The 10,858-nt window shown below is 44.0% G+C and overlaps 1 pseudogene; it reads right to left on the bottom strand.

Moving 5' to 3' along the window:
* LOC102492494 (28S ribosomal protein S18b, mitochondrial-like) overlaps window positions 1-10,858 on the bottom strand; it is a 23,539-nt pseudogene that overhangs the window by 10,671 nt on the left and 2,010 nt on the right.

Raw genomic sequence — 10,858 nt, 5'->3', positions numbered from 1 at the left:
CTCCTCTCGGGATCTTGGGCACGCACGCACACGCGCCTGGCGTGAGTTTTAAGCCACCGGGTCCGGGACACGAACTGCGGTCGACTACGTGGGAATCCAGCGACATAGCCATTACGCTAACTGCTGGTTCCCCCGGCGTGAGTTTTAAGCCACTGGGTCTGGGACGTGAGCCACGGTTGACTACGTGGGTCCAGCGACATAGCCATCATGCTAACTGCTGGTTCCCAATTATACAGTATTTTTAAAGAAATGCAAACTTAATCACTTTCCAAACAAAAAGTGACCCCAGGAATGATGGGTAACTAAAACAACTTAGGAGATCTACTTTAATAAATGGAGATGTGACGTAATGGTTAAAGGTGCTGGACTCCCACATGGCCGACCATGGTTTGAGTCACAGACCTAGGGCCTTGCCTTCTCTCTCTCTCTCTGGTCAAATTAAAATAAATAAATTTTCAAAAAATTTTAAATATAACCTCTCCAAAAAAATTTTTTTTAAATATGCCAGATTATTTTAAAAAATAAATAAAAATTAAAAAATAAAAACAGAGACAATCACTCCCCCTAAACTTAAAGCTAAATTTCAAGAAGTAAGGATTGGTTTTTGCCCTATTACAAACTCAATGCAGCTTAGCCCACACCTTGGGCACTTTGCAGCATATGGAGCATTTGAACTACTAGATGACAAGAAACAAAATGATTACTTCTACTCTTAACCGGGCAGCTTTCCCTTATAATAGCAAGCTATACTATTTAAAATAGGGCAGGTTTGGGCCAGCGGGTGGATTAGAGGTTGGAACAACTGGATCCCACATGGCCAACTGCATGGTTCAAGTCTGGACCAATGGCTTGAAAAACCATGCTGGTGCATGTGCGTACATGCCTAAAATCTTGAAAAGAAAATGGAAGAGAAGGGACTGTAGTATAGCCATCCCCTATGGGGGGCAATTTCTCACCTTCCCTCTCTCCCTGGTGAGTGCACGCACACTATGGTGAAACTTAAAAAAAAAAAAAAAAAAAGTGGGCCAGCCAGCATGGCGCAGTGGTAGTAAAGTACTCCATGATGCTGAGGCCACATGGGGAACCATGTCTACACACTGAGGTCTCCCGGTATGCACTGAGGGTACGTGTGTGCCTATAATCCAGACTGGCTAAGGCTGGACATTGAATCACAGTATGAAGACCTTGTCAAGGATCTTGTCTCTGACTCTCTAAAAATAAAGTATGGCCTACACCATATTCTCCATATGTGAAATAACTTTTTATTTATTTTTAATGTTTCTGTAGGGGACATGGGCTCACTGAAGAGATAGAGAGAGAAAGGGAAAGTGATCAATCACCCTCCCGGTGGGGTAGCCATACTCCAATCCCTTCTCCATTGTCCTCCTGAGGTCCTGGGCCCACATACGCAGGCGTCTGGTGTGATTTTTCAAGCCACCAAGTCCACGACTCAAACGGCATAGTCAGCCATGTGGGATGATCCAGTGCCTTAACCTCCATGCCACCTGCTGGCCCCATAATATTCATATTTAAATTTATATTTTAATAGGACACATCAGGGCCACCAGGTGGCATGGTGGTTGGGGGCACTGGACTCCCACATGGCTGACCATGATTCAATTTCCAGAACCAGTGGTTTGCTTTCTCGCTTTTCTTCTCTCTCTTTCTCTCTCTCTCTCTCTCTCTCAGTCACTCTGTCCCTTTCTGGTCAAATTAAAATAATAAATATAGTTAAATAAACTATTTTTTTAAAGAATTAGTTTATTTAATTTTATTCATTGCCATTATTATTATTATTTTTTTTTTTAAAAAAAGCTGACCAGAGAGAGACAGAGAGAGAAGGAAAGTGAAGAAGCAAGCTGCCAGGTCCAGAACTCAAACCATGGTCAGCCATGTGGGAATCAAGCTGCCTTAACCACCACACCACCTGCTGGCCCCTAAATAAAATAATTCTTTAAAAAATAAATTAAAAAAACAAAACAAAACAAAACAAAAAAACTCTTTTCTGACTGGAACCATGGAGGGTTGGAACCATGGAGGGCGTTCAAGAGAAGAAAAAGAAGGTTCCTGCTGTGGCAGAAACCAAGAAAAAGGCTCCTGCTGCACTGGAAGCCACCAAGAAAAAGGTCCCTACTGTGCTAGAAACCCTTAAGAAAAAGTGAAGGAATTTTGCGGAGTTGAAGATCAAGCACCTGATAAAGAAGTTTGCTTAAAAGATGCTTCGAAAGGCAAGGAGGAAGCTTATCTACGAAAAAGCTAAGCACTATCATAAGGAATATAGACAGATGGACAGAACTGAGATTCGCGTGGCCAGGATGGCAAGAAAAGCTGGCAACTTCTATGTACCTGCAGAACCCAAATTGGCATTTGTCATCAGGATCAGAGGTATCAATGGAGTGAGCCCAAAGGTTCAAAAGGTGTTGCAGCTTCTTCGTCTTTGCCAGATCTTCAATGGCATCTTTGTTAAACTCAATAGCGCCTCAATTAACATGCTGAGAATTGTGGAACCATATATTGCATGGGGGTACCCAAACCTGAAGTCAGTAAATGAACCGATCTACAAACATGGTTATGGCAAAATCAGTAAGAAGCGAATTGCTTTGACAGATAACTCTTTGCGTAATCTCTTGGTAAATTCAGCATCATCTGCGTGAAATGAAATCTATGCTGTTGGAACACACTTTATAGAAGCAAATAACTTCCTGTGGCCCTTCAAATTATCTTCTTCACAAGGTGGAATAAAGAAAAAGACCACGAGAAAGATTTTTGCTATATGGCATGTGTACTTGCCAGAGACACAAAGAGAGACAGAGAGACAGAGTCAGAAAGCAAGAAATCACCCCTCGGTGTGGTGGGTAGGAATGACCACACCACAATCCCTTCTCCATTCTCCATTCTCCTCTCAGGATTTTGGGCACATACACACAAGCACCCGGTGTGAGGTGTATTTGTTTTTTGTTTTTTAATAATTTATTTATTTGTTTATTTAAATTGTTTTTAAGAATTTATTTATTGTGGTGGGTAGGAATGACCACACCACAATCCCTTCTCCATTCTCCATTCTCCTCTCAGGATTTTGGGCACATACACACAAGCACCCGGTGTGAGGTGTATTTGTTTTTTGTTTTTTAATAATTTATTTATTTGTTTATTTAAATTGTTTTTAAGAATTTATTTATTCATTTATTTAAATTTGACCAGAGGGGAATAGAGTGAGAGTGAGAGAGACAGAGAAAGTGAGAAAGCAAGACACAAGCTGCCAGGTCCAGGACTCAAACCATGGTCAGCCGTGTGGGAGTCCAGCATCCTTAACCACCAGGCCACTTGCTGGTCCCTCCCCTGCCCCCCAAGTGAGTTTTAAGCTGCTGGGTCCAGGACTCGAATCGCGGTTGACTATGTGGGAGTCCAGCAACATTAACTATTACTCCATCTGCTGGTCCCACACAGTGATTTTCAAGCTGCTGGGTCCAAGACTCAAATCAAGAAGTCAGCCATGTGAGATCCAGCACCTTAACCTCCATGCCACCTGCTGTACAAATAGTGCAGTGTTTAAAGCACTGTGCATAGGTAGCCAGATTCCACATGCTAACCACAGTTTGAGCTGAATCCTTGTCTTAGCAGCCTGAAAAATACACGACACAGATGTGTACGCATGGCCACCCCAAATCCTGAGGGGGTGGAGAAATGGAAAAGGGACTGCAGAGTGACCACATCACTTTTCGGCCTGTGCACTCGCTCTCATGTGCTTGCACGCACACACTCGTTCTCTCACTCTCTTTCTCTCTCTAGTGCATATGCCCTCAGGCCATAAAAAATAGAGCACATTTAAGCAAGACTTTATGCATCCAACTTACGCAATGCAGTCAGTTCACTACATGAAGTGGAGAGCTTGGGGCACCAGCCTTTGTCCTGTGATGTAGTCTGCCCTTTGGAAAAGGAGGGGTCTGAATTAGAAGATGGCTGAAAACATTTGCTTATTACCAGGAAACACTGGAAATACTGGCATCTCAAGACTACTCGTGTACCTTCTAAGTAAAATTTCCAGGCATGTGAGCTGGCAGATGTACATACTCTGGCCTTGGAGTTCCTCACTGGGACTTTGAATCTACAAACTAAGAAACAGGGCCCTATTTTATCCACAGTATTGATCTAAAATTTTGAAAAACCATGTTTTTAGGGAACCAGCAGTTAGCGTAATGACCATGTCGCTGGACTCCCACGTAGTCAACTGCGGTTCGCGTCCCAGACCCGGTGGCTTAAAACTCACACCGGGCGCGTGTGCGTGCGTGCCCAAGATCCCGGGAGGAGAATGGAGGAGAAGGGATTGCGGCGTGACCATCCCCCCTGGGGGGTGATGTCTCGCTTTCTGTCTCTATGTCTCTGTCTGTCTGGCAAGCGCATGCGCCCTATAGCAAAAATCTCTCCAAAAAAAAACCCAAACAAACAAAAAACATGTTTTTAGAAATAGGGAAAACCCTGCTCTCTGAGCAGGCATATACGGCAGGGAATGTTCCTCCCCGTTCTGTTGTGACAGCTGCCAGAACACTGATCACTTGGGCTGCATTTATTTACTGTCCTAATCCCCCTGGCCAGCCTGTGCACTTGCTCCTTGTGACCAGGTCCTCTCCTCCTCAATGCAATCTGCAGGCTTGGTCACCATGAAGAAATGTTTGGAAGGGATACTAGCAGATGGCGTAATGGTTACATCACTGAATTCTCATGTAGTTGACCACGGTTCAAGTCACAGACCCGGAGACTTAAATGCACACCAGGCATGTATGCATGCGTGACCAAGATCCTGAGAGGAGAACAGAGGAGAAGGAATTGTGGCATGGCCATCCACCCTGGGGGATGATTTCTCACTTTCTGTCGCTTTCTGTCTCTCTGGCAAACTCATGCACCCTATAGCAAAAATCCCTTAAAACAAAAGAAATGTATAGAAGGGAAGAAATCCTGTTACCAATGGACAGGTGCATTCCATCCCATACTTGGCTGAACCAGAGTTCTTTCATAATCCTTGCTGGGCCAGAGGGCTTCATTTTGACACATTCCCATTCAAAGGACCAGAATGTCTGTGGCCTCTATGGGAATGAGAGTGGACACTCACCTTTCACAAAAACCTGACGGCTTTCGTACTCAACATTCTGGTTCTTCTGCAGACAGAACAGAAAACAACAGTGCAAAGTGACCCGAGTTAATTTTGCATTTTCTAGTGCCCATGTAAGCCCTACCCCTGAAACAACGGCAAGGATGTGCCAGCAGGAAAGTGCTCCATGTAAGCCACAATAATTGGACCCATCACCCCTGCACTGTTCGCCTCAGGACCACTGCCAGAAGCACACACACTGGCCATTAACGTGGCAGAGAAGGTGATTGTGATGCTGTACAAATCACTACTCAGTGGCCGTATGGTGGCACATGTAAAGCACAATGCTATGTGGGGCAATGTCATGTAGGAAGGCCCTGGGTTCGAGTTTAGGACCTCCCCAAGTATGCTATACACATGTATCCATGTGATGTGGGGCTGGCTGAGTGGCTGAGGCTTGTAGTAGATTTCGGGCATTGAGACCGTGTTGGGGGTAGAGTCAGTCTCACTCATAGAAGAAATAAACAAACAAAATACCTACACAATATCCCTAGAAAATAAGATTCTCCTGGGTCTAAATGTTCCAGAAGACTATGCTTTGCCCTGACTGTCATTCCTCTAGCCCCAATTCAAGACCAACAGCCTCCCCGTCGAAGCAGTTATCACAATTGTGACTAAGTACGATTTTCAGTATTAACTGAAGCCGTATCTGTCTAACCAGGTAGACTGTGAGCTCCCTAAATGTGAGGCCTGGCCTTTGTCTTTCCTGTTGACCACTTTGTCCCCAGTGCTGACCAATTATAAAGCACTCAGTGAATTTGCTGAATGAATGAATCTTCAGCCTAGGCACCCCCTTGGTACCATGAGGTTCCAAATGTGCAGTCTCCTACTCACAATCCTGCAGTTAACTATGCCCCCTGCCAGCTTCGTCCTAAGAGCATCCTATTTGTAAGGTGTGCTCATTCACACATTTATCCCAACATGTTTGAGTGCCAGGCAATGAGCTAGACATTGGTTCAGTGCAGGAAGTTCCTGCCCCCAAATCAGATGGCGATGACTGCAAAGAATAAAGCAGAGGGAGAGGGACAAAATGTGTGTGCAGGTCCTCGTTCGCACTGAGATCAGGAAAGGTTCTCTATTAAGATATTAGGTCATTGAAACCCTGAAACCTATGAGGGAGTGAGCCATGCTGCTATCCAGTAGCAGAGTGTTCTGGGCACCAAGAATCAGAAGTACAAAGGCCCCCAAATATGCCTGGTGTGCTTGAGGAAAAACAGAGACCAACAGGGCTAGTGGAGTGGGAAGAGTTGCAAAAGACAGAGAAAAGCATGAGAAGAGAGGATTGTGTGGGTTGGCACAGGAGAGGGCTGCTAGGCAGATCCTGTAAGGCCTCATAATGCTTGGTTTTCATTCCGGTGGCGTGGGGAGCCATTGAAACATTCTGGGCAGAGAAGTGATATAATCTGATGCAGGTTTAGGAGAATACAATCACACTAGCTGCTGGGCTAAGAACCAGGGTGGGGGGACCAGCATATGGCATGGTGGCTAAGACACTGGATACTCCTATGTGGCTGACCATGGTTTGAGTCCCAGACCTGGTGGCTTGCTTTTTCACTTTCCTTCTCTCTTTCCGTGTCTCTCTCTTGTCAAGTTAAAATAAATGAGTGGATAAATAAATTAAATGAATAATTCCTAAAAATAAAAAAAGAACACAGGCTGGGGAAGGCAAGAGTCAGAGCAGAGACCAACTACAGGCAATCACGACAATCCAGGCAAGATGTGATAGGGGCTGAGACCAGGATGACAGGTGTTGGGATGGGAAGAGGACGGATTCTGAATACATCTTGAAACCAGAGCCCAAAGGTAGATATTATGAAAGACCATCTAGGGGCTAGAAGGTGGCGTGGTAGTTAAGGTGCCAAACTCTCACATGGTCAACCACATTTCAAGTATTTCTCTCTCTCTTTCTCTCTCTCTCAAGCTCACATGCCCTATAGCACATTTAAAAAAAAAATAATAAATAAAATTAAATAATTCTTAAAAAAGGAAAAGATTGTCTAAGCGGAAACATATCCCATTCAATGACCTAAATAATTTTTTCAAGAATTATGTTTTGGGAACCAGCAGTTGGTATAATGGCTATGTTGCTGGACTCCCATGTAGTCGACCGTGGTTCGCGTCCCAGACCCGGTGGCTTAGAACTCATGCCAGGCGCGTGTGCGTGCGTGCCCAAGATCCCGAGAGGAGAATGGAGGAGAAGGGATTGTGGTGTGACCATCCCCCCTGGGGGGTGATTTCTCGCTTTCTGTCTCTATGTCTCTCTCTGTCTGTCTGGTGAGCGCACGCACCCTATAGCGAAAACCTCTCCAAAAAAAAAAAAAAGAAAGAAAGAAAGAAAGAAAAAGAATTATGTTTTAACTTTATTTTATTTATTTATTTTAATTTGACCAGAAATTTATTTTATTTATTTATTTATTTTATTTAAGCCACCAGGTGCGGTACTCAAACTGCAGTTGGCCATGTGGGAGTCCAGCACCCTTAACCACCACACCACCTGCCAGCCCCACCATCTAGATCTTTATTCAGCTCACAGAACAACTGAGGCAGTCCCTTATTTTGGAAGGTTATTTCTTCATTTGTTCTCCAACCTGAAGAATATAAGCACATCTTCCAAGGTTGCCATACTGTCCAATGATCAAGTGACCACTCTCCAAAAGAGCCTCCCCCAATAGCATCCAGGCCCACTAGACCTGAAATGGCAGAAAAAAATGTTAGCCCAAACAGGGGGCAAACAATCAGGTAAAACATTAACCAACCAGCCAGTTGGGGGCATTCAGTTCAAATTCAGTGTAAAGTAAATGTATTTCACTCTTCCCTTAAAAACAACACAAAACAAAACAAAAACCTAGGCCAGCCAGGGGGCATGGTTAGGGCAGCTGGATCTCAGGTGGTCAAGTGTGCGGTTTAAGTTCTGGACCTGGTGGATTAGAAGATATGCCAGGCGCAGGTGCGTGACAAAAGAAGAACGGAAGGGAAAGGTTGCAGTGTGGCCATCCTCCTGGAGAAAGGGAGCTTCTCACTTCCTCTCCCTCTCTCTCCTGCAGGACACGTGCCCTACAGGAAAAACGAAAAACTCACCATAAACACAAACTTCTCCTCCCTCTAGCGCCAACATCTTGGTGAGGAGGTGATATTTAAAGGCTTTCTCTACAGCACACTGGCAAAAAGTTGTCTTGCTTTGCTTTTTTAACATCTTAGCATGGGGAAATACTCTATAATTAAGGAGATTTTAACAACAGTAAAATGATAATTTGACTATAAATTGTAAGGAATGTAATGACTGCTTATTCTGGCACCAAAGAAACCCCCAGAACTTTCTGTGAAGTGACTGCCAAGAAGAGTGATACTCCCACTCAGACTGGGCCATTGCAGGTAGTAACTGCTAAGCACATGCTTGACACTGCAACTTGCAAGGACACAGTGCTCTGTGTTCATCTCTAACCAGACACCAGACTGAAAACTCAATGGAGACAAGTGTGTGGTGGAATAGAAACAATAACTGAAGGAAACAAACACAAAAAATTCCCTGGCTTAATGCTTGTTGGAGTTTGTGAACTAAGGAAACCTCTAAAGAAATCACTTCCAGGGACCAGCAGTTAGCGTAATGGCTATGTCGCTGAACTCCCATGTAGTCAACTGCAATTTGAGTCCTGGACCCGGTGGCTTAAACTCACACCGGGCACGTGTGCGTGTGTGCCCAAGATCCCGAGAGGAGAATGGAGGAGAAGGGATTGCGGCATGGCCATCCTCCCTGGGGGGTGATTTCTCGCTTTCTGTTTCTCTGTCACTCTCTGTCTTTCTGGTGAGTGCACAAGCCCTATGGCAAAAACCTCTCCAAAAAGAAACTACTTCGAGCCTGTGTCTGTAGACAGAAGTCGAGTTGAGAGAGAGAAGACAGGCATTTGGAGGCTTGCAAAAACCAAACAGACCCAAGTAGCGGCAAGAAGGTCTGACTAGCATAAAAAGAATGGCTGGGATGAAGCAGAGACCAGGGCCTGATCCGAGCTACCTGGGGAAGAGAGAAGTGAGCTCCAGAAAGGCTGAAGCAAGGAACAGGAAGTAAAGGTAGCCTCTTTTCGGAAAAGCCTATGAAAAGAATAAACCACTAAATAAATAATATACAATCTTTAACCTATTTTTCAAAATAAAAGGACAAATGATACATAGAATGACTATTGATCCAGCATTGTTGGGAAACTGGGTACTCTAAATAGGTAAGTATATAAATTACATGAAATTCCCCCCTTTTATGAGCAGTTTCCATATTTTTCTTCTCACTTATTTTTTCGGTTTTTGTCATAGGGTACATGCACTCACCAGAGACAGAGAAAGGGACAGTGAGAAGTCACTCCCCAGGAAGGATGGTCACATCACAATCCCTTCTCCTCTATTCTCCTCCCAGGATTTGGGCACACATGTACACATGCCTGGCATGATTTTCAAGGAGCCAGGTCCGGAGATTGAACCATGGCTGGTCATGTGGGAGTCTGGCACCTTAAATCACCATGCCACCTGCTGGCCCAGTTTTCATATTTCAATATTTCCTATGGAACTATTTCTTTTTTTAGGAATTATTTAATTTTAATTTTATTTATTCATTTAGAGACACAGAGAAAGAGAGAGAGAAAAGTGAGAAATGAAGCCACCAGGTCAAGGACTCGAACGGTGATTGTCCACGTGAGAGCATCCAGCACCTTAGCCACCATGCCACCTGCTATCCCCAATAGAACTATTTCTGAAATACATGGGGACTTCAAAAAGTTTGTAGAAAAAATGGGATTAAAGTATGAGTTTATTTTGGTGCAAAAAAAATTGAGATTCATGTATAGTTCCACAATATTCATGTTTCATGACTTTTTTAAGGATTTTATTTATTTTATTTTACTTATTTATTTTCTTGTTTGCTATATCATGTGTGTGATGGCCAGAGAGAGAGAGAGAAATCACCCCCCCAAAGGGATGGCCATACCACAATCTCTTCTCCTCTTGGAATTTTGGGCATGCACACACATGACCCAGCATGATTTTCAAATCACCAGGGCCAGGATATGAACCACAGTCAACCATATGGGAATCCAGTTCCCTTCACTGTTGCACTAGGGGACCTGCTGGTCCTCCATGAACTTTCTAAGATTGCCTCCACCCCTATACTTTCCAAACTTTTAAATAAGAATATTATAAACAGAATTTTTAAAAATAATTATTTTATTATTTAATTTGACCAGAGAGAAACAGAGACAGAGAGAGAGAGGGAAAGTGAGAGAGCAAGTTGCCAGATCCAGGACTCAAACCATCACCAGTCATGGGGAAGTGCAGCGCTTTAACCACCACACTATCTGCCAGCCCCCTAAACATAATTTTTAAAGACTGTCCTGAAGTATACTAGTGCCCTCAAGAGTTACAAAGGAGCTACTGAGCATCTACCCCAACCTAAAAGGTCTCCAACTGCCAAGATCAGTAACTTCTGGGTCTACTCTTCAGTTCCGGCTGCCCCCAGCCTTTGCACACTGTCCTTTCTTCGCACAGATATCAAGTCTCACCTGCCTGGAAAACAATCCTTTCCTCTCCATCCCAACCAACACCACTTGCTACTTCTAACCTCCCATGGACTAGGAAACACGGATAACCAAAGCATTTTATTTTATTTTTTATTTTTTTGGAGAGTTTTTCACTATAGGGCATGTGTGCTCGCCAGACAGACAGAGAGAGACA

This window comes from Tupaia chinensis, unplaced genomic scaffold, assembly GCF_000334495.1.
Source record: "Tupaia chinensis unplaced genomic scaffold, TupChi_1.0 Scaffold000683_1, whole genome shotgun sequence".
NCBI lineage: Eukaryota > Metazoa > Chordata > Mammalia > Scandentia > Tupaiidae > Tupaia > Tupaia belangeri.
This window is presented reverse-complemented; position numbering and strand designations above follow the sequence as displayed.